Below are 26,027 nucleotides of genomic sequence, written 5' to 3' on the forward strand. Positions count from 1 at the left end.
GCTGAAGCCTCCCTGGGCTGCAGTAAGTCCATCTGCTGTGGAGGCAGGTTTCATCTGGGAGGGAAAAGCACTAATCACCACAACATCCACAGTCATTAGAGTCAGGATTGATTATGGATCTGCAGCACGTGCTCCTGCGCAGCATGACATTAACTGAGCAGTTAGCAAACCTTATACAGGGGATTTATATAAATACAATACAGTTAACAGAGTAGGGGCTATGCAAATGCAAATAAATACATGTATTGGTTACTTAAAAAAAACTAAAACATGTCAACAGGTACAAAAAGAGAGGTTAGATTATTGGATATTTAGAAATACTTTATCATTCATAATTTCTGTGCACCCATATCATACAGTTCAGAGGTAAACATGTATTAGCTCCACCAAGGAGATTATGTTTTCATGCAGGAAAAATACTCAACCGATTTCCATTATATGTGGTGGAGAGGTGGGGCATGACTGAAGGAAGAAACTATAACATTTTGGTGCACATCCAAAACAGGCGGCAGATACAGGATTTTTTTTTTTCACTTTAAAATTGAGAGACAGGATATTTTTCAAACATTTTCTTCATTTCTCAGAGAATAATTCATGGATCTTGATGAAAGAAAGTTGGGCCTTGGTGGAGGTGAGTGTGAGTTCTAGTTTTCATAATCGTTTAATCTGATAAATATTTTCCTCGTTGATCAAATAATCATTTAATTGATGAAATCAAAACGATTTCAGAAAATTGTGAAAATTGATCAAGGGGCCTGATCTCATTGGTCCCAATTATCCCACCAATAATTCAAATCCCCAAATATTGAATTAACATCATATAAAACAGATAAGTGTAACAGCCTGGGAGCCACAGAATGAGACCATCAACCATCAACAGTGTATGGAAGTGACACTACTGTTTCACTGCTGTATAATAATGCACTCAAATTCTTAAGTAACCTGATAGATTCAAATCTTTTTTTCAAACCCAGTGCATGGATGTTTCTGTTGGCTGACCCCAAGAGAGATTGGACTGAAAAGAGACTGACACATCTACTGACATGTCCCTGTATGAATCAATAAACATGCTGGACTGGTTTAGTTAGGGTAGTAAGGGGACAGGAGGAAGAGTTCACATGAGAAGAAATGCAAATGTTTTCCTGTACTGTAACCACTGTATGCACTACAGTCACATATCCATTGAACCTCTGTAGCCTCCAGTGTGGACCTTTCACTCCTGGTGGACGTGACCTAATCCATATTCACCAATCACTGTAGCCTTTTGTCATACGGCACATTCTGCAATTATCTGATTCAGCGGGCATGTGCAGGCTGAGGCAATTAGCTTTCCATTTTGTCCACCACGAGCTCATTGCAATTCAGTTCAGTCTCGGGTCTGGAGCATGAGACCTTTTACTGAGTTACTGTAAATCCAGATAGCAAATGAGATGCCTGGAAAAAGTAAGAGCTGCTCACGGCGCAGGAGGGAGGAGGAGATTCTTTATGGTTTGTTGTGGGGACACACTGGTTATGGATGTATATACAATCACCTCCTCTGTTTTCAAAATGCCACAGATATCCCATTATATAAAATCTATTGTACGAGGTGTAATTATTGTGCCGCTTATTTATTTATTTTCCCCCTTTTTATTTATTAATGCTCTTCAGACTCGCTTAGTATTGATTTTAGCTTTCATCTAACTACAGTGACAGGCGTGATGAGACTGCTGGGGCCGGGTCAGCAGTGGTCCGCTGCTAATGGTAACCCAATCACCAAAGCCAATGGGCTCCAATGTGCCACGCCGGCCGTCTGTTTTAACGTAAATGTTTTATGATTTACTGAAACACACCAGTCACCTGCAGCCATATAATCAAAACCCCTGTTCAGCGCTGCGGCCAACTTTGATGTGTGAAGGCAATTTTATTACAACTTGGCTGACTTGTTTCTATACCAACCTTTGTTGATTTATCGCCGTACCTGCTCCATTAAATATCAATTCCATGTGAGAAGTTGATGCAGATCCCCGAGCTGCGAAGTTCTGAGCGTCTTGAAGGCTGAACTTTGTCCTCATAACGTTCGTTGCCTGGACAAACAGTGTTGCTACGCAGGGCTCGAGTCCAGCCAAGTACAAACATCCTCCGTGAAAGCAGTCCGGTAATGTTAGGATGGTGTCCATTCACTGTGTAGATGAGTCAGTTAATGGTGCTGCCGTGATAATGCTAATCTTTTTGCTGTAAATGGGAACTTTGCAAAGTCACATCTTCCTGCTCTGGGGAATCTCAGTCTATCTGTTCAAACTGTCAAATTATCCCGGTTGCCAGATTTTCTTCTCCAGACCGCAGAGAGCGACACAAGGCCCCGTCGCTCAATCTGCAGATAAGGATTCCCATTTCACAAACAATGATCCATTCTGTGCAGTTGTGAAAAGAACAAGCTGACATTGAGGGGAAAATGGCTTTAATTCTGGGTCGCAGTTGTTTTGTCAGAATCTCATTCTCTGGGAGGATTTCCATAGAGACAACAGCACGGCAAACTGCGTTTACAAACCGATTAGTTAACAAGAAGCTGAACCTCGGCCAGGTCTCTGTCGACTGTGGACCATGACTTCTCCCCCTGTGAAGCAATCAGAGAGCAGCATGTCAGTTTGTGACGCTGGAGCATTAGTGGAATTCAGCTGTTTTTGTGTCCAGAGGAAGGTTTGATTCTACTTAATAATACTTCACTGAACCAAGTTCTATTGTGACTAATGGTGTGTTCAGGTGGTGTCGGCATAATCAGGAAAATTCGTTCCGGACTGGGAAGATTCACATGAGCGTCAACTCTTTGGTCAACTACCAAAGATTTTGGTAAACAAGTATTTGAGTTGCTGACGTCACTTAAAAACGAATCAACATAATTTTACATTAAGTTACAAGTAGTAGCTTCTCACCGATGTTAAACTTTTGTCGGTTGCAAACTACATCTCTCACACAAGACTTTGTCAGGCAATACAGATCAGCCAATTGATACGCCTGTCACACCTCATCCTTTTTCTTTGTGCTTCATTTTTCTTCAAATATTGGACAGAGATGTCGAGGTGTTGTTCAAACAAAGTTGACTTTGATCAATGTTAGTGCTACTGTTGTCAATCTGCTCATATCTATCTCTGCTCTTTCTTTAACCTTGTCTGCTCCTATCTACTCTTACTTGCTTTTACTCTTATTTGTTTTGCAAAGATTGTTTGTAATTTCCCTGGTTTTCATTCTGCTAATTTATCTCTGCATTTTATTTTAAATTTATGTATTGATTTTCTACATACTATAACTGTTATTTGTTGGTATTTCATTTTAGGCTGCCAACTTTACACCTGGCCAGCTCTAGGCTAACTCGGGCATATTTACAGTGTTGGTTGTTATTAGTAAGCACTGTCCCTAAAAAAATAAACTTAATAAAAAATAACTTGGGAAATGGGACCTTCCGAGGAGCACGTGGATGCACAGTGAGAGTGAAATGCAACAGATTTGACAGTTGCCTTTTTTTTTTTTTAACCAGTCTCACATCAAGGTTAGAAAAGTGTGTCGGCTCCTGGACGTTTACATTAATGAGTTCAATATCAACGCTATGAATGAGTAACAGTTCTCATCACTGTGACTAGTCCATTTCAGTGAGCAAAGCCAGGCTTGCTCTGGGCAAGCCTCTTTGGTGTGTCGCCGTTTAAATATGAAGCACTGCTTTCCTGAAAAGAACATACAAGGCCTGCACGCTGTGTCTCATGGAAAAATAATGATTATTTGATCCTTTGTTGCTGCAGTCAGAACAGATATTCTCTTTCTTCCTGCCGTCAGATATCAGCTACAAATCCCAGTGTTTGTGTCAAAGGTGCCGAACCAGGAGCCAGTTCCACCAGGTGTTCTCAACTTCAAACTAGTTACGTGTCTACTCCGGCGTAGCAGACCCACGTCATCGATAATAAACATACGCTCAAAGCTTATGGTCACCGTTTAATAAAGTCATAAAAACTACTTGGCTAGATTCAGGAATATAATGTGGTTTGGGTTAAAATAAGTACCCCCTTAACGTTAGAGGGCCTTCCTTGTGAAGCCTATGTTTTAAATACGCAGTTAAAGTTGTACAAGTGCTCATGGTTATGCCGTCATCATTACTACGTCCGCTAGAGGTTGTCTGGCAATAAAATGTAAACATGAGTCATAATAAGCTGCTTTTTACACAGAGACACAGTCTTGTTTACTAAGTTTGAGATTAACTCCCAATTAAAACGGATTTGGTCACACAAAGTTGTTCTGAGCTGGAGATTAGATTAAGTGCTACTTGAGCTAATCAAAATCCGAAGTTTTCTTGAATGCCTTGTTGTGTGTACCTCAGTTTGCTGGTTTGCACCGCATGTGTGGATGTGGAAAATGATGTAGGACAAGAGTGATTCTGGTTCAGACTGTAAATAAAGATGGACGACACATCTGCGCTCCCTCCCACTGTCTAGAAATGAAGCCAGAATATGATACGCGTGCGGCCATCTTGCATCAATGACATCATTTGTGGAGACAGCGTCTGCACAGTAGCGATCTGGGGAAGGAGCCATGGTATTGAGGTCCCGCTGATACACACGCTCAACCAATCATAAGTCAGGTTCACCTGGGCCCAGTGCTGCTGCAACTCGTAACGCAGCTGCTGTAGCACTTTGGCCCAAAGGAAAATCTCCCCATGGGGACACTAAAGTTTATTTGATTTGATTATAACCAGCTGTTTTTAAATCTGTTAGTTTGTATATAAACTCTTTCCTATGAAGCATATAAACAGTCATTAGTTTGCATCAATAAACATAAATATATCTTAGCTAATAAAGAATGGAGCGTAGTATTGGTTCTGGGAGAGCAGTCTTTATAACTGTCACTCTGCTTGTCCTGCTGCACAAAAAGTAAAACCAGAAATGGAGATAATTTTGTTGTTGTTAGACCTGATGACTGATGGCAGTTCATCATTTTTATAGTGTTTACTGTGACCTGTCACTGTCCATCCACACTGTCACAAATGTTGTTACATTTCAATCAGACATCCTCCTACTTCATGTTTTTTCATTTTTCTTAGGCTCTGAAGTGTATTTTCAGGGAACATTAGATTTCAGATTCTTCTCTCCAGTTTTCAAACTGGCTTCAGTGTGCTGCACTGTCAACAAGACAAACTGTGCACAGTAGAAGTTCATATTTTGAATAATTGCCAACATTCTTCCATGGCAGCTGAGAGGGGAGGAAAGTGGTTCAACAATCCTTCAACAAGAGGAGTAGGGGTCAAGCCCCCCTGCTGGCAAACTCACCTCTTGAATCGAGCTGCTTGAAAAAGACATTAAACTCGAACTCGCCGAAGGAGCGAAGAAAACTATCACAGTAATTTATTGACACATTTGTTTTCCTCTGCAAATTCACTCAATACGGAATTAAGTTGTCCAATCTTCTCCACCAAATTTTCATCTCAAGGAAATACAGCATAATATCCACATTTACAAGCTTTTATTTTCATGCCTCCAGTGGACAGAGGCCTTATGTTTTCTTTGTCTCCATCTGTATATACGTACCTAAGGATGACCTGATTTGATTTTGGTGGTCAAAGGTCACCGCAACCTTACAAAACCCTTTTTTGCCTTGTGAACGCATTATCTCACTAATGCCTCAAGAGAATCCTTTCAAATTTGGTACAAATGTTCACATAGACTCACAGATTAAATGATTAAATGTGGTTGGCAAAAGGTCAAATCTCAAGCCTTCTGTGTCCTCACAAAACAGGATGTTGGCCTCTTGAGCATGAAATCTTTAGTCTGCCTCTAAGGAATTTCTTCAAATTTTAACCAGTTGTCACTTGGGCAAAGATTAACTAGTTAGATTTGGGTCGTAAAAAGTCACGGTGACCTCATACTATGTGAATGCAGTATGTCAGTATTACATAGAGGCATTGAAATGGCTCTGGTTGGCAGAGGTACACAACCACATGGCTGTAATTCTAGTTCTCTTTCCTGCATTTACAGAGATTTTATTCTGTTAGTGAATGTTGGTTATAAACCCATTTCAGGATTAATCTTTGCACGTGTGTAATCAAACTGTGCTGTTAATTATGTGAGGTGACCTGTGGAGGTGGATTAGAGCAAAACGGCAAATAACAATTAGTCAAAACTATTTTAAGTGTTGGAGAAGCCCGAGTGGTTTTCTGAAAATGTAATAGTTTCAGGGAAATGTGCAGTATAATGAACATAATTACCTTTATTGATGATATTTTACTTGTGCCTGACATTTTCATGTAGAAGAGTGAAATAATAATCCTTTTTGCAACTCTGCGGGAAGCAGTGATAATTAATTATTTGATTAAGGTCAAGTTAAGTGTGTGACCTGAACATTTTCAGCTAACACACAGTGAAATAATTATCATTTTTATCTCAGTATGACATCTATGTACCAAACCTTTTGCTGATGCTGCAACAAGCAGAGCATCTATTCACTCGTGATTTGTTAGTGTCTAGTGTCAGGTGACCTGACCCTGCTGCTGCAGAGGGAGCTCTCCAAGGTGCTGACCCCAGTTCACTCGAGCAACACAGCTACTGTTATAGAAAGTTTTAGGCCAATAATAGAGCATGTCTTTTTTTTAAATAACCTGTGTTTGTGGTCATACTATAATATATGTATCTCATGTGGTCTTTCTGCTTTTTAACTCTCATGAATGTTGTATAAAAACAAAAAAGATATACGTCTGTTTGGAAATAAATTTGTAAAAATTGCACAAGGTGCTCTTTTGCCCAGAGTTAATAAATCTCGATGCAAAAAATTATAAGTAAACCAAGACACACTCGATGTGGAAAAATTAAAAAGCCTTAAATATTGTGGCTAATGCATGGCCAAGACGAGAAAGTGCATACTGTACCTCCACCAAGGCCCAACACTCCCCTTATGAAACTCATTTAAATTCACTGGATATGGATTTTTATTTGGATCTGCTACGAATTACACACACTCATAAATAAAACATGAGTAAAACAAAAACATTTCTTTTATCAAGAGCCATCAATTATTTTCTGAGAAATCAAACAAAATTCAGCAAAATGCAGCACCATGCCTTTCAACTTACAAATCTTGTCTTCTACTTGATCAGTGGTGGTGTGGAAGCTGAGATGCTGTTAATCTTTAACAAGGCTGCTTGGCCCTTCGGCTCCACTCATTGACCACCAGCACCTAGGGAGCGTGAAGAGATAACAAGCAGCAGGACACTTCAGTAGCCTGTTCCTCTCAACAGGACCATTGACCTGACAAGATGGCAGACTGAGACACAGGCTTATCTTCTCTGTTTCTCTCTGATTATCAAACCTCCTCTGGGGTCAGACGATCACGACAGGATTAAAAGGAACATAGACAATTTACTGCCGACGAGTAAAGGAATTTAAAAAAGAAAGTAGTAAATTAACAAAAAACCTCCCCCAACCCTCAACAATTCTTTGAAACAGCCTCTTAAGCAGCTGCTTCATTCATCATTATGATAAATATTTAGTTCAGCTGCAGAAATCCTGGATCAACACCTAAATCTGCTCATCTGTTATTTTGGTTATGGTTGTTAATTAGAAAGCTGTTGATAATAGCAGATAGAAACAGAAGACATATTCATAATAAAAACTAAATAACCAAGAATAACTAAAAACAAGATGGAGACAGCTCGGGGAGGCAGTTTTAGGTACTGTTACTTTAAGTTAATTTATAACTAAGACAATGTGTGACGATAAGATAAAACAATTATCTTTTACCCTTTATTTCTATCTTTTAATATATTCTCCTTACTTTGATATTTTTTAACTCTTAACGGTATTCATAGTGGATGGCAAATAAAGAATGTCATTGTACAGGGACTGTACATATGACAATGAACGCTTTGAACTTGATAAGAAAAGATAAACCTTTATTGATCCTCCATACAGGAAATTCACAAATTAAAATAATAAGCAAGTAATAATGTTCACTATCTTAGTTAAGCTTATTTTAATGATGACATTTGATAAACTATGAATCAATAGGCAGCATGGCGGTGCATTAGTTACATCGACTTGGCTCTGTGTTTGAACCTGCCAACCAGTTTGTGTCTTGTTTGCAATCATGCCAACATAAGCTGAAATCACAAGGAAAGAATCTGTTATTCTGCGGCGTCACACATCAAGTCTTTCGCCGCAAAATCTCTACGTTCCCCGGGGATAATTACGGCAGCTCCAGATGGTTTTGAGTAATGGGAGACTTCATGCTAACATGGCTCTGTGCCATTTGGGCCCATCATCCTCGTGGCGTTATTACAGACTGAAAATGCATTCTCATCTACCTCACTATAACATCTAGCTAATGGATTTTGAGCCTTCTTATCATTTTGAAATGTATCACGGGGCCATCACCGAGACGTCCAGACATGATTCAATATTTGTTTTAGAGGATAATGATTAAAAGTAGCATCCGGATGAGGGGAATTCTCTCTGAGTCATGGTGTAGAGAAAACTGAGAAAACAAAACTAAAACAAATCTGTAGCTGTAGTTTATCCTGCTGTGAGATTTAGATGAGATACTGTTGTCTGCTGCCTTTTGTGAAAACTAAGTATTAAACCACAGATTTTACAGAAAGTGCTGATTTCCAATATATATATTACCTCAACCAAGGAGGCTAGTTTTCACCCCTGTCCGCTTGTTTATTTATCAATTTGTTAGTTACGCTAAAACTATACAAAACCAATTTCCATGAAACTTGGTGGAAAGACAGTGTCTCTTCGATTGACACTTTCTTAACCCTGTTTTGGGTTTTACTTTTTATCCAAAAATTCTCAAGGCAGCTACTCTGATTCAGCATTCTGGGCAAGTAAATCTCCTGATGAAGATAAATCTGAAATTTTCACAGCTTGATTTTAAAACTACTTAAAGTTTTCCCTCAGAGACGACAGAAAAACATGCTGTAGTTAAAATATTCCAGTCACGAGCCAAAGCAGGCTGTACTCCTTATTTCACTGTATCATACTGAGCAGCAGCAGCTTCCTTTAAGAGTCTTTCCTACAGTGCATAACCTTGAGCTTGCTGTCCTGAATGCTATAATCTATCCATTCGGCCTGACTACATCAATCACTGTAAACTGGATAATGGCTGGACATCTTCAGTACATTTATATTCATTTTAACAGGGATGCCCCTGCAGCACAGGAGAGTATCTCACTGCGTCCTGTCCCTCAAATGGAAGGAGAGCGGATAAATCGGTGGAGCGCTGAAGCGCTGAAGAAACCTTTATTTGAAATGAGGTGAATATAATTAAGTAACCCTCCTTCACCATAGGATTGTCTCGTCTGCAGCAAGACGCGGTGCGAGGCGAGCCAGTAAAGTTTCACTCCGTCATCAATGTGATTTATTGGTTTTCCCCGGCAGTACCACACCTCTGAGAGACACATGAAACACTCCACTGCTGAAAACAATGTGGTGCACAATTATTTTTCTTCAGCAGTGAAAAATTTCCTGGAATCTTTCCGTTGCATCAGGTCCCTGCGTTGGCTCTCTCAGCTAAAAGGGGAATAGCATTGTGATATTTCTATGAATTGAAGCTGTGCAACTGCAGTCTGACGTTAATAAATTGGAAACTCTGCCCCTTCCAGGAAAAAGAAGACAAGAATGTGCAACAAGGAAAGTACAAAAATGGAGCAGGATACATTAGGGCTTTGTATCCCGTCGACAATGTGTCTGTAATAGTCATTATGTTGTAATCAGTGAGGACACTCGCGCTGTGTTTCTGCTCTTCAGAGAACACCTGCAGTTATTTTTCTTTATTTTCTGTAGAAAATGAAGAATTTCAACTTTCTCTGTCTGCACAGCTGTGACATGGACTGTAACTGGTAAATGGACTGAATTTCTACAGCACTTCAGAGACTAATCAACCACTTAAAGGGCTTCAAGCCACATTTATACATCGGTTCTATACACAGCGCTCTTTCTGTCCACGCCGTGACTGCTCTCCAAAAGTGAATCTAAAGTGCCTAAATTGCACCCTTGTGGTTGGCCTCCTCCATGTTAGTGGATGGGACATGTAAAAAAGTCAAAGTACACGTTATTTTTTCCCAAAAATGTTCTTATCTTATGTAGTTCTTATCACATCGATGTTCAATTGCTAGGTTTTTGGGTGAAATATCACGATTGACTGACTCATGATTGGTCCATGTATATCCTTGGGATCTTGCTTTCCATTCCATGATCGCTGCTGCGTGGACTCTGGCTCCAAAAGCTCAACATGGCAGTGTTCATATCTGCAAACATTTTGGCTTTGTTTCTGGAGAGTGGGAGGAAGACGAGACGCATCGTCCATCTTTATTTACAGTCTACGGTCTTGTCCAAAGTTGCAGACATTACTGCTTTATTCTAGTACCTGTACTGTGCATTAAGTGTGAAGATAACGCCAACAAAGGATCATGATTTTCTTTACTAACTCCAACATACCCATGTGACAGATCAACAAGTGATAACCTACAAATGAGTACAGTTAAAACAGTAAAACATACATGTGTGAGGGATTAAAATGAAAATGGTGTCCAGTTATTCTCTCCAGTCCTCCAAAGCACATCACCTCTGTCGAATACTCTTTTAAATGTTATATTTTTCTCATACTGACAAGCCTCTGACAGCGTCATTACGTCTACGTGCTGCTTGATTTCACTTCTTTAAAGAAACGAATCTTCACATAGTGGAGCCCTTCAGCCACAGTCTGGCATCTGGCTTGATTGCTGGCTGACAGTATAATTCAGATTCATGCATGAATGACATGAATAAACAACTTGGACTCACTCACAGTGAAACCTCAGGACACCAGAGAGGGAAAAGTTTGAAAAGTATCTCAAGGGATTGAATTCAATTAAAGTCAAAGAGAGGGTATGGATGGATATATTGTTTTATTAGACTTCATATTTTGTATAAATTTTGACATTTGAATAACTGGATAAAGCAGTATAGATTCCTTTGTATGGAGTATAGAGGGAAGGGGAAATACCTACACTTTGCTGGTTGAGTGGTTCTTCAGTGTAAAAGCAGAGACCCCACTTTAGAAAACATGTTCTTCAGACACCTCAGCACATTCTGAAGTCTGTAAATGTCTGTAAATGCTTGACTTTTTTTGCTATTAAGCAATAAAAAATGTGTTATCGTCTGCGGCATCAAAAAGCACCTTGCTTTATGCATTTCATCATTTTACTTCCCACAACTGTCTTCTCTGACAACAATAACACAGAACCAGTAAATGAGAAGTGAGTAATACTTGTTTTCTTGACTCACAAGTCATCAGGAAGGATTTGACCAAATATTTTCCTGTAAGTGTTTCTGAACTGGCACCTGTTTTCAACTCAGTGAACTGAACTCGCATTTAAAATTCAATCCCACAATCTGCACCGAAATGAATCAGCAGACTCTGTTCCCCTCGGTTTAATGACAGCAGATGTAATTTCAGGAATAGATTCTCCCGGGAGCCATTATACCCTCCTGGCAGGGGTAGAAGCAATAAGACTTGTGGGCCTCCAACTTTGCAGCAGGCTGCGAGGAGATGTAACCCTGAAGCTTGAGATGCGATTGTTGCATCCTGTACCAAAAGGAGCAGAGATGCAGGGTTGCTGTGGTCAGCACATCTCAAGACGAAATTCTGACAATTTCTCCCATTTGCAGAAAAGCAAGATGAGCTACATCCTCACCCTCCCTGACTTCCTGTGATGATCAAGTCGGACGATTTGTTGCGTGTAATTTAATTTGTCCTCTGAAATGCGGGAATCAATTGGAAAAACTTTGATGTCAGAGATGCAGGTTACCTGATAATGAGCATTATGGTTTTTAAAGTCTTTGCGAATGCTCCAGATCTAAATAGAAACAATGAAGTAGTTGGTTTGTTGTCAGAGCAGCTGCTGTGTTTGTTGTATTTGCTGGTAAAAACATTCAGTTTAATTCATCAAGGCGATCCATTGTCCTTTTCCCTCCTCTGAAATAACAGTGGGGTAATTTATTTATCCACGAGGAAAATTCAATTGCAACAGCAGCTGAAAACTTGGGACCCAATAAACATGTTCACTTGGTAAAAAGGAGCAGAAATGACTGTGTCTCTTTATGCTGTAGCTATTGGCTTTGTATTGACCTGAAACAACAAAAAGCTCCGTAACAGCTGTTTTCAACCCTGAATATCTGTAAAGAAAAGTCTGCACATCAATCTTTAACATTACAATGATAAGGTAAAACATTTTAAACAATTATATTAAAAATTAATCTAAGAGGAATTTATGGGACCAACATATTAAAATACTCTAATGTTCTAAGGTTTAGGGTGTAGACTGATGTTGCTTTATCAATGAACCCTTTCTTTTGAGATATAGCGTTCTTTGTTTCGGCCATTGTTGTCCCACATGTTAAAGTGTCTGTGGGTGAATGTTAAGCCTCGAGTCTGCACTGCTTTCTGTTGAAAGCGTACTCTGAAGACACAGCCCATTCACCATCTGTTCAATTGCACATTTGTTGTGAGCCTATGGCACTGACGACAAAAACGTGTCCGCTCACATTTCTTCTTTTGAAAATAAAACATTGAAAATTACCAAGGACGTTTGCACCAACCAGCCTCAGTATGGATATTTTGATGAACCATTTCATCATCGTTTCTTTAACTTGTGCTATTATGTTAAATTGATTCTCTGTATTATGAACTAGATACAAATAGTTTTGTTTCTGTAAAGTCACTTAACTTCTGAAATGTGGTGTTTATGAATATATTAAAGGTTCAGAGTGGAGGAGTTAATGATATCTAGTGGTGAAGTTGCATATTGCAGCCAACTGAGTAACCCCCGCCTCATCCTTCCCTTCGAAGCATCTAAAAGAACCTATCAGGAAACGTAAAAACCAAGAACCATCGAGAGACAGTGTTTGGTTTGTCCATTCTGGGCTCCTGTAGAAACATGGAGGTGCGATATGGTGGACACTAGATGAGGAACCACTACCTGACAATGGTATATAGGGCTTATTTCAAGCTACCCAAAATAAAAAAATCTTAGTTTAAGGTGATTATACACAAAAATATAATTATTGATATTATATTCCAATTCTGCCAATACACCCTTCTAAAACCCACATACTTGACCTTTAACTTGAAAAACAAACCCAAGGAAAATCAACAAAATGACTCAAGCTCAAGTCAAAACTAAAACTAATGAAGTCCACAATGTCACAGCAAACATGCTCGCTTCCCAAAATATAATATTCAGTTATTCCACTGCAAGATATAATATGGCTGTTATTGCATTCGGTTAGAGCAGTGACGACAATCTGTTATTGAGTTATTTCTTCCGTACGATAAACAGTTCATCAGATGTAAATTCTCCACAACAGTACCGCTCTTTGTTTTGCTGCCACACACTTGAGCATTTATATTCATAAAGACTGAGCCCTCAGTTTACTTGTGCCTGTCCCACATTGTGACCTCAGTGACCTCGTTTATTTTTTTTTTTTTTGGGAAACACGTGACCTTAACTTGACCTTACTTGTTCTGACCTTGGCTTGTGAGTCTTGGAAAGTTTTTATCAATCCCTGCATTTTCCACCTCGTGATAATGTAAGCATGTAAACAGTCTCGCTGTTAAACAAACTTGATTTTTTTTTTTTTATTTCACCTTGAAATAAAGAGTTGTATTATTCTTATTGCACCAAACAAATACAGATGAGTGAGGAAACTCTGACACGAAAAATTGTGTAAATAGCCGTAGAGATGGACAATAAGTCAGAGAGACGAGAATGAGAGGAGCAGTTTGACGATGAGAATATTTTTTGTTCCATTCGTTTCCATTTTGACAATTTAAGTTAGTTCTTTGTTAAACACAAACTTTTTAGGTGGACAGTTTCTTTTGAATCATTAGAGTAACTTCACAGACTGCATCATAATTTAGAGACATTGGGCCTCAGGCAAGAACATTTTTATACCTTTATCTTAAATCTTTTTGAACTGTTTCAGGTCAAATTTAACAATCTCTCTTGGCTCGCTTGTTTCAGCCTGATGAATACCATCTGTTCATAATGTGCACGTTCATCACCATAATCAATGCCCCTAAACTGCAGCGTAAGGTTACCTGTTGTGCGAGTGTGGGATAAGTTAAATTTACAAACAAGCGTTATGATTCAGTGTTATATCAATGTCTGTATGAATTCAATAGTATTTCAACAATGTTTATTACTAATTTTCACACTGAACTGAAGTGTACTATAATAAAATAATAACAAAATCATTTTCTCATTTCAAGTAAAATAAGGTTTGCATTTAAAAACAAAAGAGCTTCTGAAAAAGGCATCTTAAAATAATGTTACCCCTTTTTTATTTTTTCTAAACTACATTTCACATATAAACAATCTCAACAAATATTAACAACAAAGCAGCTCAAACACTTCTTTACTCTTTGTTCCCACTTTCTCTTGTTCAGTGAGAGAAGTAAACTCTACCGTGTAATGCCAGGATTTACTACCGTAAAGATGAGAAAGCTGCACAGGTTAAAATAAGACTACCATAAATGCAAATTGCACACATTATTTCTTAAAATAGATAACAGGTCTGGGTCCGGACCGCCGTCTGCCAATTTGTGGCCTATGCTTTGGATGATTCTTTTGGCTTCAGCTTGCTCTTAGGATAAATCCACGCAGCCACCTTCCATACGATGCGTCGACGCACGTTACACAAATTGACGTATTTACGTAATTAATGACGTTGATTACGTCGACGCGTCACCCCAGGGCTATTTGACTTTAAATCCAGTTATCAGAGGTTTGTTAGACACTGAGCAGAAGAGTACTAACTAACTAACTTCTTTTTCATCTTTAATTTGATAGTGGTTGGCAAACAGCACTGTGATGCATTATTGCCACAAACTGGAACCGAGTGTGGATCAGGAGCAGACTGACGCGGAACATTGTGTTGGACGGGAGAAGGGTCCACAACTGTCTGCAGATGTTGAGTCTGACCGAGCATTTAGGTCTATGCTCTGTGACCAACTCACATTCATCCCTTGGGTTAATGACCCAACTGTGTCTTCTCAAGAAATCCTCCCCAAAACATGCGCTCCAGTCAGAGACGAGGGAATGTCAACACAGACATGTCAGCTGAACATAACTACACCCAGAAATTGGACAGAATCTTGACGAGAAACCTTGTAGGGCGCCCGGGCTGGCCACAGACATTAAACACTCAAAAACCCACATGCACTTGGAATTCACATCTGGCTAAAAATACAAAGGAAGCTCTGCCACACTTTGTGCATCCTCAACACTCCACTCTGCTCCATGTCCATGCAAGGAAATGCTTGATGTGTGTGTGTGTGTGTGTGTGTCAGTGAATTGTCACTGTGCTCGAGGTCAAAGCGAACCACCCACACAAACACACACACAAACAACAGTAGGAGTGCTGTTACTTAACTGCAGAGAGGTCTTGTCTGAGTGTGTCCTTCCCACATGTGTTACTGTGATGGTGTGACAACATGACTGGACTGTTGAATCACCTGAAACCCTCTGTCTGACAGCAGGTAATCCAAGAATCACCGTCACCTCTTTTGAAGTACACACAGAGACGTTTCAGTGGGTCGGCTGGAATAACGCCAGACATGGGTTTAGCTGTGGCTGTTTGACTTTGCTTATATTTAGGCTGCTTGAACCAAAACAGACCAAAAATAGAACATTTCTCTCGAACTGACAAACACAGCAGCCTATTGGCTTTTTGTGTCACACTTACATAAACACACAGCGAAAGAAAAAGGAGTGTCACTAGTTTGTATGGAAAGAATCTTAAAGTTTAACACTGAGCTGAGGGGGTTTTAATAAACGTATTAATAATTAGCCTATTTTGTTCCCTTGTTAAGAGAAGAACATCTAGTTCATCCATACACCGCAAGAGTTGTGATTACACTTCTGCAGGCTGGACAGTTTACACTAATCTCAAATATTTATTTTTTATTTCACAACATGCAAGTACTTTAGTATTTCCACTTTACGCTACTACAAATTTCCACTCTGATACATTTCAGAGGGAATTGTTGTATTTTATATAAGGCACAGGGACAAGATGTCCTCACAGGCGGGACAAACAATAATTTGGCATGATAAAAAATTGTGAAATGCAATGTAGGAAAAATGCCAACTTTCTAAAACAACTACTCAGACTCACTGTCAAGCACTACTGTGCCATTTTGTGGCAGGCAAGACTTTCTTATGTGATGTAATGGGACACAATGTTAAATTAAGTGTTTTATTATAATTAACTTTTTGCTAGTTCCTTCTTCTGTTAACTCCTCAAATTTCCCTTCTCATGAGGTTAAGTGTAAATTTCTGAAAAAATTAACCTGCAAGTTGCCCTTAAAGCACCAGCAGTATTTAACTTACACATTCTTTTAACACTAAGATAGTGCAGCTGCTCTTTTTGGGGTGAACCTGGTGCTTGTGCCGCCTCTGAGTTGGTTCAACTTACAAACCTGGCAGGAGGCAGGTCCAACAGAATTTATTGAAAACATAAAAATAAGGGGCAGGCCGGCAGGAAACAAACAGGCAAACTCAAAACTGTTCAGGAAAAACCAGCCAGACTACACACAACACTAGCCCTGTTCTTTCAAAAGTGTATTTCGAAATTTATTGATTGGTCTTGTTGATCCAGCTCCTGACGTAAGTGGTCTTTTCTTCTAAAGTCGAACCAGTTTTTCAGCCCAAGAGCCAACAAAAAACAAAGAACTGATTCGAGATCAGGCACCGGCTCCAAACCGGGCTTCAAACAATCTTTTTGGAAAAGTGGTTTCAGAAAATCAAACAAACACCACGCCTGATTTGAGTTTTGCCAAAATTTGGTTCCAGAGTTACAAATGTAAACTGATTTTTCTGGCGCATTCCTGGCCCGATAAAGAGTCTGATTCCAGTCGTCTAATGAGCGGCACTTCGTTGTTAAGCCACCGTGTCTTGTTAGAAAATCAAAGCTTGAAGACAGGAAGCAAAAGACTGAACGCACATTGTCAAATTTGCTGTTGACTGAGTAAACTCTTTGTACTGCTCTGGGTGATTTCCTCTTTCAAGTTGTCACCGCATTTCACACTGAAGTATTTGGCCACACTAAACACTGTCACCGCCCAACAGAAACATATTGATAGTCATGTGATTCTTGATATGAGCTGCATTATTTCATCAGAACAAAGAGCGAGCATCCTGCTGCTAAGTCACAGCAGGAACACTCGAGACATCAGGCTCCCATCACATTCACTGTGCTGAAGATGGAGAATGAGTGATTGAGATGAATTCCTTCAGGCTGAAAGGATGAGGGACATTTATCATGAATCCTCTGACAAGCAGCGCTGAGCCCTGCGAGATCCTCCAAAGACAAAATGAGTTATTTCCATCTTCTTCTTCAATATAATAATTTTAATAACATTAAGTGTCAGTGTAATATTAATGTTGTCAGTGTCTTCATGTTGCGATGCTGTTGTACAAAAATGACCAGAAAACTGATTTGAGATCAGAGGAAGAGAAATGTGCAGCGCAGCTATTTAAAGATGGATTGTTTGCATCATGTCATCGTTTGAAAAAAATCGCTCTGTGTAGCTCACTCCCTCCCTTCTCCGAGTGATTTTTGGAATCATCTTTTTTTAAATCAACATTATCGGTTGTTAAAGTCACAGTTATTGATGGTGTCATTGTCTCGTCATGGAAAAAATGGTTGTTGACGTCCATATTCAGTCATAGATTGAATTTACAATTGTGCATTTATGAGTGTGTGTTAACCGTGGTGGGTCGTGTTTAGTTCCTTATGTCTTTGTATGTTTGTTTGTGAATATCCTTATTTTTGTTAATTTGTAGGACCTGATGGGGACGGAAGCCTGATCCTAATGAGGCTAAACATAATTTCTGAGGTCCTGGTTAATGTTAGGGGTAAGATGCGGGTTGTGATAAGGTTAAGATGAGGGTTAGACATGAATTAGTATAAAATAAGGTTAGATATATACGTTTTTTGGTTAGGCTGTCCATAATGAATAGAAGTCAATGCAAAGTTGTGTGTGTGCGTGTGTGTGTGTGAGTGTGAGTGAGAGAGTCGACTTGGGCCACATTTTAGTCCCTAATTAATTTCATCCTGTTCATTTTCTCCCTCATTGGTTCATGCTCACAGTGTCAGGATGTTGTTGTTGTTGTGGGTCAGACAGAGCAGTGAGCCCAGCAGGAACTGTTCCTGTCTGCCCACACTTTCACTAAAACCTCCCCGGCATCCCCCAGAGCTCTGGATTGTTGTGAACATTTCATTCCTTCTTTCTACCACTTCAATTTCATCACTTGCTGTTTGTAGGGTTGTGTGATGGCAAGAGCTCAATCAATCGATAAGCAATCAATAAATCAATCTTACTTTAAAAAGGCCAAACATTCTTTAGTTCCAGCTTTTAAACTGTGAGGCTATGTTGCTTTTTGTTGACTTTTGTAAGCTGAATATATTTAGTGTCTTAGTTTTCAGAGCAATTAGATTTAATCGCCTTTGGCTTCAGGGAAATTATTCATAAATGATTGACAGATTAATATTGCCCCTCGTCATGTCACAAGTTTTGCTCTCTACCAACGGTTGTTTATAAGAACTAGAAACTGAGGCACTTCAGCCTCCTTTGTTTGCAATTTCCATCACTCTGGGATTAAGATTCAAACCCTTTGTGTCACGTCACCCTCGAAGGCAACAAACTGAATTGAGTTGATTTGTTTACGTTCACAGATCTATGCTTGAAAAATAGTTGTCACTGGGGAGAACTGATTAAAATGGAGGAAGACTGAACCCATGACATGCTGATTACTGTTAATTATGTTAAATATTAATTATGTTCTATATTATCTCCACCAATCTGTTGCAATCATTTTTTATGTTCTGATGTTCAGCAATGTTCAGTGTAGTTTTTTTTTTTATATAATGAAATGTTTATTTATATTGTACTAATTTATATGTATAGCCTATACTGTATATACATTTTTTTGCTGCAGTAATAAAACAAGTCCCTGTGCTTCATTGAATCCAACCTGTTGCCAAGTTCTTAAATGTGTTTCCGTGTTTGGTAAAAGAAGATAATGTATTAAAGAAGCTTTTGATTAAATGGCTAATTAAAAAACACAGAGACAAGAGCCATTAATCCATAAACCACAAACCATCACAGCTGTAGTGAAATTAAAAGGCTCGTCCTATATTTCAGGACCTGACACAAACCTGTGTGTTGCTGTGAGACGGCTCATCTGAAGCTGCCGTCCTCTATATACACAGCGTCTCAGGAGAATAACATCATCAAGTGTTTGATTTACAGCCGCTGCTTAATTAACAACGTCCTTAACAAGCTTCTCAGTGGTCGACAGCGTTTACTTAATAACACTTCTCACTTTGATACATAGAAAGTATTAAAATAGCAGACACTTGAGATAAACACAGGTGAGAAACCAACTGAACTGACAGTGTGCCGCACTGACAACTGCCCACATGCTACCAGTCATTCATTTACTGTCCCACAGTGTTAGACTCCATCTTACACAACTACAATGGGTGAAACAAATGATGAATAGAAAAATATATTTTCTTACAACCGTCTTTGCATTTTATTACTTTTACTGAACTGAGATTTGATTATGGCAAATTCCAATGTTGATTCCACAGATGTTCTTGGTAACAGAATTTTCGTAGTTCTGATGACAGCTCGATCAAGTGTCAGAATCGTTCCCTGTACATTCTGCACCAGTTGAGGTGAGAATCAGTGAAAAAAGCCCTGTTCACGTATTTCAATCATGTGTGTGTGTGTGTGTGTGTTTGTGTGTGTTAGTCCATTGCGTGTGTAGCCTCAGCGGTTTTCTTGCAGTCATTGTTCTATACCTGATCTCAATTTTTCTGTAACGCCACTGATCTGGTTTATAATGTAAATAGTCTTTCCTTTTTATTTATTCCTTGAAGGCTACATAGCCACTGTTGGTTTTTGTAGGTTCAAATATTTGTATAAAAGGAGTGTGTGTTGAAGTAAGTGAGATTTATTGTATTGTTTTTTGCAGTGGTATCGAATTGGGTATAGAGAATCCTGGAAATTTCATGGTACCGGTACAGACTATTACATTTTTGACCGAGGTTGGTAGCTGTTATTGGCCCAAATGCTGTAGGAACCCTCGGCACACTACCTGCTCAGCACCAAACAGACGAACACAGTTAGCAACTGTCACAGTGAACATAGTGGAGCATTTATCAGCTAAAGAGACAGACATTTCCCTCAGGACTTTGCGGAGACCACAGTGGAGACTAAAAACTAACCAATACAAGGGTGAATAATGGACACATTCATCAGGTGGAAACAAATGATAACATCGCTCTTTATCTGGTGCATTAGTGATAAGCAACTGTTTGCTAACAAGTTTGTAAGACACTGTTGCTCACTGATGCCTTTTAAATACTTTTAGAAAAATAAAATCGAGCTCTGTGGAAAAGAGGTAGCACGCTGAGGTTTTCCTTTTAACGGTCACCCTATGTGTCCATGTGAGCTGCAGAGGCCATGATCCTGCTCCCTGCCTCCCCCGCTCAGATGGAGGATAACTGAATAGAGGATAGATCGATAAGTTAATATCTTTGAGTTTGCTCGGAGGTTGTCCAAGAGAGATGTATTATTAGGTTTGGAGGTTGGTGAATCCTTTCACTCAGTGTGAGTGAGTGTTTAGGGTCTTTATACAAATCTCCCTCTGAAAGTGTGTCCTTTTACACCAGCTGCTGATAATAATAATAATAAGTAATCGTCAGCATACAATCTCAGCTCCTCCTTGTGCCGCCCACTTCATTGCCAAAACTGAACCGCTGCCCCAGGCGTGGTTTTCAACATTATTGCCTTTTTTGTTTTTCCACAGTGGTTTGTTTTGTTTCGTACGAACAATGAACCTCCTGCTGTCGCACTTCTAACTTCAAACACATATAGGACGAACAGAGGGCCATTCACTGTTGGGAAAATGTCATTTACTGCTAAATTCATTAACTACACACTCCCAGGAGAGAACAAGGAGCGGTGTTGTTGTTATTCCGGCTCAACGAGGATGTTTTTCTTCTGCTGAGACTGTATTAGTAATATTGGAAAACCCATTACGTCTTGAAGAAAACTGAATTATAGATGCAGGGTGGTCGATATATTATGTAAAACAAACTGTCATTACTTTGAAGAAAACACCAGAGTCAATAGGTTATTTCAAGAATGAACAAACCACAGAGCATAAATCAGCTGCTCTGAGATATGACGACTTTATTTAGCTTCAATCCATGTATATATTCCGGGTGTATTAACACTACATCACTGTGGTGTCCAACACAAGTAAGTAATGTATTGATTGGTGGTGATGTGATTCTGTCCGTTGTCTAATCTGCTGACCAATGCTTTGGTCCAGATCAACAGCTTCTGGCCATGTTAGCCACACTGACCACAAGACAACAACTCAAACAAAAGCCAAATGTTTCTCTAGCGCCAGCCTCAGTTTACAATGTCCACTAGTACAATGAAAGAAAACATTATATTGGTGTTAATGTGTGGGTGATTAACTGCTCTCGAGAAATCCCTAAATTTGATGGAGAGATTAGTGCAGTCACATTATCATTTTATTAAACATGTTTTTTTTACCTAAGAGACTTTACATTTTAACTCCACTATTTGCTAATATACAGCCCGTATCTACTACTGTTGTTGTTGTCCTACTATAATTCCGTATCACACAGTGTGCATGGGAATTATCGCAAAGGTAATGTGGTTAGCATGGTGTAGTAAAAACTGAGAGGGTGTCAGGACAGGTCAACTGTTACGATGCAGGGACACATCTACACTTTTGGACTTTAGGTATACATTAAATTTATGTTCAAATAAATTAGGAAATAAAAGGCACATCATTAAAATACATGTATCACACTTCTCTGTTTCGTTTTAACCATAAAAACGTCCCAGTATAACTTCAGTCTCAACAATAACCTTCTCAGTTAGGAGTGCAGATCGGTAGTGCAGTGTAACAAACCACACAACATTCATTTATTGACCGATTACATCTAATGGTTTACATTACCATGATATACACATCCTCTTTATCTATAGGATATTACAATATCCTACCCATTATATATCCAGTATTATGTTCCCCATAAAAGTAAATACAAATATTACAGCATCAGTCATTATGAAAACAAGACTAACAAAATTCAAGCAACCAAGAGACCTTTGCACAGGACTAACACACACAGGATATACACTCACACAGCCAAGCAGGTAACCTAGCAACTAATTAGATGAAATTGGGGCAATTCTGATTTGTCCAAAGCCCAAACACACCCTGTTCATGCAGCTGAGTGTGTGTATGGACAACCTGCAACAGCAAACTTCAGCAGCCTCGACCATAATATAATAACAACAGCTACATTCAGGCCAACAGGGTAACTTTTCCACCCAGACAGTCCAGAAATCCTCCCTCTGTTGACAGCTAGGACCACCAAAGAGGTTATGTTATCATCAATGTTTGTCTGTCATTTTGGAGCAGATCTTGGTAAACGGGCAGATCCAGAATTTGTTATTTGCTCTCTTCAACATGGCCAGACAGGGAATAAGCCTTGGTATGCACTCTCCGAGCTCTCTTCTCGTTAACTAAATGAACTGACTGACAAACACAAGCAGCGGATCAATTCTTCCTCAAAACAATGGATATCTTGTTAATTAACTCTCTCATTTCATTTGAATAATGTTGCTATTAACAGTTTTCATTGATGTTTAATCACGGTGCAGTGCCTTTCCTTCACAGTTTTCACCAACCAACTTCATTCTAATTAGGTGTTTATCAGAATGGCTGTGTTTCATTTATTGTTCTGTGATAAGAAATGAAACTGAGACTGAAGCTTGGGAGCAGCGTAGCCATCAGTGAGGATGCAGAGCACGGTGCCATTACAAAGATGAATGCGGATTGATTTTGCCTTTTAGTGCTCAGGCGGCTGGAGGATGCAAAGCTCATCACATCCTTTTCCAAAGCCATTTACAAGGCACGTGACTTTGCAGCTGCATGGAAAAACTTTAAATTCTTGCGACTATTGTTAAGACAATTTAAACATCAGATGGAAGAGGAGGGACTTGCTGAGGGGTTTTGTTGTGGGAGCAGAGCTGGAGGGCCCAAGATGGCAAAACAAACCTTAGCCAAACTCAACAATTAAAGCTGTGTAGTGCTCCTCAGTGATATTTGTCTTACAATGGTACCGTCTTTATAGCAGTGTGGCCCTGGAGAATATGGCTGCAGTCAAAATTCCGTCATGATTAGACTATTATTGCACTTTCTACTACTGTATCTGTGTATAACAGCCAACAGGGAGCTGTTACCACGACGTTTAACACTGTTTACACTCTTTTGTTTCCTCCATGTGCAAACAGCACTGTCTACACCAGGCTCCACTTCTACAGGTCCTTGAACACGTTGCACTCTTTTATGTTTATATTCACTCGAGAACTGCTCCATCATGAAAATGCTAATGTAGTTCAGCGAGGGCTATTGACTACAGAGGGAAAGCCATGCATCAGTCAAAGAGAAGTCACTGATTATTGAAGGGTTGCGCATTAACATACAGTGGCTGCTCACTAAATGGTGAACCACACTTATGCTAAAGTAGTGCTCGTGAATTTTCCAATTATACATTGCAATAGCTTGTACATTTCTTGTGTTGTCGGCCCATTCAGACTGAAATATCTCAGCAAATACTGAATAGATGGAAATTCTCAACAGTTATTCATGGTGTCCAGAGTATCAATCCTGCAAACTTAAAGATATACGTCTCCTCGAAGACTTATTCCTAAATCCCCTGATCACCACAACGTGTGTGGTTTGAAGGGAAAAAAGTAAATCATGGAACAGCTTTTGCAAAACTGGGCACAAGAAAAACCTCCACTGTCTAATCCACCAAATCCCCTGCTGCTCTGTTATATAGTGGCTCGATTATCAGTCGTAAAGGGTGCTTGGCAGTTTGCAGAGGGAAACTCATCCAGCTGTATGAGTGTGAAGCAGGGGACGCTAAAGTATAACACATTTGCACAGACATCCCTTAGGTAATTAAATGTTTAAAACATCAAGTTTGTGCCAGATTTCATAAAAATGGGTTTCTTTAGCACCTCTGTGTTGTGTTTTCACCCCTGTCCGTTGGTTTGTTAGTTAGTTAAGCCGTTTTCAGACATGAGCACCAGGTATAATCTGGAAAATTGTCTATATGGAGTTTTCCTTTCACACATGCACAACACAGGGGGTTCTGCAGATCCTCTGCATTACTCAGGCGAGAGGTGGAGCAGCCGGGTGCAGCAGCCAGAGGCAGGAAGTGAAGTATTAACTCCACTGAGAGAAATAACACAAAGTTGGAACTTATTTTGAAAAGCACACAGCTTTAGTGTGCCCTATTTGTATTGTACACAATCTTGGCTTTAATATAGTGTTACATACAGCAAGAGACATTGTTGTTGTAACACCTGTAACCTGTGAGAGAAGTATTATTTCCCTGAGAATCTAGACCTCTGATACTGGGTTACTATCTTAAATATCAATCTCTAAAATGTGCACATTTACTTAATACAAATTTCCTTTTAACAGTAAACCAATTCACAATGTAAACATACCATAAAACTAATTACAAGCACAACCACAAGTATTAACTGTAATAATGGAAATGTCCATACAATGAAATGAAATACTGTTTATCCTCTGAAACGTGTCAGCGACTTGTTCTTGTTACTACTTTAAAATTCTAGTCTATTTTGTTGTGTTCCCTGATCATTTATCGTGGATGTAGCGCTTAGCTTAGCTTAGCTTCAAGGCTGCAAATCACACTGACAGCAGCTAGTTAACAGCTCATTAACTAGCATTACTTACAGTACTGTATATTCACATCACATCACAACATCCTGACTAGTTTTGCTCCATGAATTCCTGAAACCAACTTAAATGCACGATTCATGCTAATCAGCTAAATTGAGCAGCTAACTCACCTGGATCATCTTTGTCACTCAGAAGAACACAGTGTCTCATTTGATTTGATTTGTCGTTGGTTTATAAGTTCTTGTTCTTGTTCTTGTTCTTGTTCTTCCTCTTCTTCCTCTTCTTCTTCTTCTGAACACACTGTCAGCACCACTTGTTGAACACTTGTACAAACTGTTGTTTTTCTTCTTTACCTTTCTGTGTAGGTCTTATCTATCACGTGATCTGCACCATCTGTGTGACTGTGTGAGCAGCACCTGTGAGAGTTTGCAGGTGATGCGTTTAAGGGACGTAGGGAAGCTGCGTAACTACCACCAGCATTTAGGTGATGCATTTAAGGAACACCTGTAAATGGGTAAACTACAGAAAATATCCTGTTTAACACCATTATTGTTATTTTATTTTACAGTAAAAATAGATTTTTCGCCCCTGGCTGAGATAAACCTAATGTGGCTTTCGCTGCAACGCTTGTTTGAATTTAAGGGGACTGTTGGGCCTTGGTCGAGGTATGTGCTCGACTGAATGGCATTCTAGTTTGATTTTAAACGCAATTTGAAAATAAAACCTAATTTAAATTGAGGAGGCGTTACAAACATCTGCAAGAAACAGCTTCACCATGGCGACAAGGGCAATCGGGGCCTTCGGAGTCAATGTGCAACTGTTTACTTCGAGCAGCAGAGTGACAGTGTTTACTTTACACTAATTCTATTAGCGACCGAGCTGACGAGTGACGCAGAGAGAGCGAACAAAACCCTTTTGAGACAGGTCGTCTTCTTTCAGCTGGTTTGGTGTTGCTGTTATCTTGATGGCAAATGACAGAAGGTCATAAAATGCTTTATAGACAAGCTAATGACAAAGACAAACAGCCTTTAGAGCCTAACCTTGCAAGTCGCCCTCTCATGACTCTGAATCCACACGCACATGTACACACACACACACACACACCGAGGAGGTCCTGAACAAAATGAAAAGATGAAAAATGTATTATTACTACATTACCGTGGAGATTCTTTCGAGATAGATTGCG

At 39.4% G+C, this 26,027-nt stretch overlaps 1 long non-coding RNA gene across 1 annotated transcript; it reads right to left on the bottom strand.

Annotated features, from left to right (window-relative positions):
• Positions 1 to 303: 303 nt before the first annotated feature.
• LOC118120763 lies at positions 304 to 25,267 on the bottom strand. The gene is made up of 3 exons (XR_004698238.2): positions 25,012 to 25,267; positions 7,088 to 7,191; positions 304 to 2,596 (listed from the first exon to the last, which is right to left on the bottom strand). It is a non-coding gene; the product is annotated as an uncharacterized LOC118120763 (long non-coding RNA).
• Between the last annotated feature and the right edge of the window lie 760 nt (positions 25,268 to 26,027).

This window comes from Hippoglossus stenolepis, chromosome 14 (genome assembly GCF_022539355.2).
Source record: "Hippoglossus stenolepis isolate QCI-W04-F060 chromosome 14, HSTE1.2, whole genome shotgun sequence".
Classification (NCBI taxonomy): domain Eukaryota; kingdom Metazoa; phylum Chordata; class Actinopteri; order Pleuronectiformes; family Pleuronectidae; genus Hippoglossus; species Hippoglossus stenolepis.